Below are 2319 nucleotides of genomic sequence, written 5' to 3'. Positions count from 1 at the left end.
AATGCTACACTCAGATTTTCAGAAATGAGTCATCTGTATGGCCAGAAGAGACCATTAGAGCATCTAATCTGACCCCCTGCATATCACAGGCCTCCTGTAGGACACCATAGCTACTTTTGGGGCAAACACATTGCAGAAAGGCATCTAGTCTTCATGAAATGACATCAAGAGATGGAGAATCCACCACTTCCCTTGGTAGCTTGTTCCTGTGGTGAATCATCCTCACTGTTGAATATTTGTGCCTTAGTTGTAATATGAATTTGTCTCTTTTCACCTTCCAGCCACTGGGTCTTGTTATGCCTTTCTCTGCTCGATTCAAGAGCCCTTTAATACCCAGTCTTTTCTCTCCATTAAGACACTTCAACACTTCAATGAAGTCACCTTTCAATCTTCTCCAGCCCTCAGAACATTTGGTGGATCTTTGCTGTCCCAAACTCTAATTTCACAACATCTTTTTCAAACGAGGACACCAAAACTGGAGGCAGTATTCCAGTATCAGTCTCACTGATGCCGTGTCACCTCCTGTGATGTTATTGACATAAACTGTAACTGTATAGATCACCATTGCAACCACTGTTCTATATTTGCAGCCAATATTGTATAAAGGTTGTTGTGTAGGGGGGTCTATGGAGAGGTTCTGATTGGTTAATAATGATGCTCTCTCTAGATGTGTATCATTTTTGTAGTTGACGTTATGAATATTGGTTCTATGCTGCCTGTATTTCAAACTTGTGCTTTGCTTCTGGGAAACACCCCAGACAAGTTGGTGTCAGTTCTGCCTAGCCGGCTTGATGCAGGTTAGGCAAATGTGAACCACTACACTACAGAAACTCCATTACAGTGCACTGCCCTGCCCCGCCCTCAAATTCCCTGCACTTTGGTGGTGCTCACCCTGGCACACACTGATGGGCGAACCTGGAGAAACTGGCAGCAGCTCTTTGATGGGTCAGCTGGAAGAGCAGAGGACTGGAGCCAGGGATCAGGAAGCCGTCCTTACATCACCCTTGTAACTCTAGCTTGAAGGGGAGCTTCTTTTTCTTCCCCTTGCTGAGAAGCAGCAAGAGAAGAAAGAAACGTCAGTGGGCCAACTGAGTGCAAAGCCAATGCTGCCTTTTCCTGCAGTGAAGCCCAAAATGAGGGACTTGCTTTGAGTAAAGGCAGTGCTATGCTTCCAGGAAAGAGCCCATTGCTGCAGGAAGAGGGATGAAGTAGCCTGCTGAAACCTGGGATTGAACCAGGGACCTTTAGATCTTCAGTCTAATGCTCTCCCAACTGAGCTACTTCAGCACCTGCAGGGGCCTTTTTGGGCTACTGCTTCTCACCTTGAAGTTTATTCTCCATAAACCATTGCTCCAGTCAATAATGGCCAATGCAAGACGGACATCGCTTGCTATTTTAGCACTTGGAAACGTCATCAACTAGTCTCTGGATCTCTTGAATGCTGCGCTTCAGTTCATGGGGGAAAGGCGAGAGAAGCGACCTTTGAACAAAGGGCTGGGGTTAACATCCTAACGCTGTCTGTCTCCGACTGTAACACTATTTAATACCAGCCCACCCTGTGCTGGTGACAGTTCCATTTCTAGATGTTAGTACATTTCAGTTACTGTCAAAATTAAAAGTTTCTATATGCTTAAAAGAAATTATTTTTTCATTTGCTTATATACGGCATGAATAAATACAGATTTACACATCCTAGCATGAACATTTATTGTCTTATATGATAGAAAATCCTGGATCCAGATTGTGCATCGACAAAATTACATGAGCTACAAATTCAATAAAAATAAGTGATTCAAGGGTTTAACATATGGAGGGGGGGCTCACTGAAGACACTGCTTGCCTTGTATGCCACTAGGTCTAGGTGAGGCCCTGTCAGGGAGAACAGGAGTTAGTCTCACACGCCTATTTCCAGCCTGTAATCTGTGGGCGCCCTGCTCTGGGGGAGGGATCGCAGTAGCCCAGACTCAGGGCTGGAACAGGCCTCGGATTGAGGGGGTGGCTGCCTGGTTTGCAGAGCTCTGATGTCTCAGACAATGTGTCTTTCCCAAAGCCTCAGATCTGCATCCCCAGAAAGCTCCTCTGCTGCCTCCGCTCCTTTCACAGTCTATAGCAAGGAGCAGCAGCAACGGTCAGGGATGAGCCATAGGCACTAGGTGGGGGGCAGAGGCTTCAGGAGGAAACCCAGCCCCCAGAGCAGAGGGAGATAGGAGGTTTTTTCTCTCTCCTTAGCCATGGGCTATAGCTCCGAGAGCTCTGTGAAATGCCTCCCCACCCACAGCCTGGGGAAGGGGAATGAGTCTCAGGTTCTAGCTCAATTTG

At 46.7% G+C, this 2319-nt stretch overlaps 1 non-coding gene across 1 annotated transcript; it reads right to left on the bottom strand.

Moving 5' to 3' along the window:
* Positions 1-1214: 1214 nt before the first annotated feature.
* On the bottom strand, positions 1215-1287 carry TRNAF-GAA. The gene has a single exon. It is a non-coding gene; the product is annotated as a tRNA-Phe (tRNA).
* Positions 1288-2319: the final 1032 nt, after the last annotated feature.

The sequence above is a fragment of the Mauremys reevesii genome, linkage group 14, assembly GCF_016161935.1.
Source record: "Mauremys reevesii isolate NIE-2019 linkage group 14, ASM1616193v1, whole genome shotgun sequence".
Classification (NCBI taxonomy): domain Eukaryota; kingdom Metazoa; phylum Chordata; order Testudines; family Geoemydidae; genus Mauremys; species Mauremys reevesii.
This window is presented reverse-complemented; position numbering and strand designations above follow the sequence as displayed.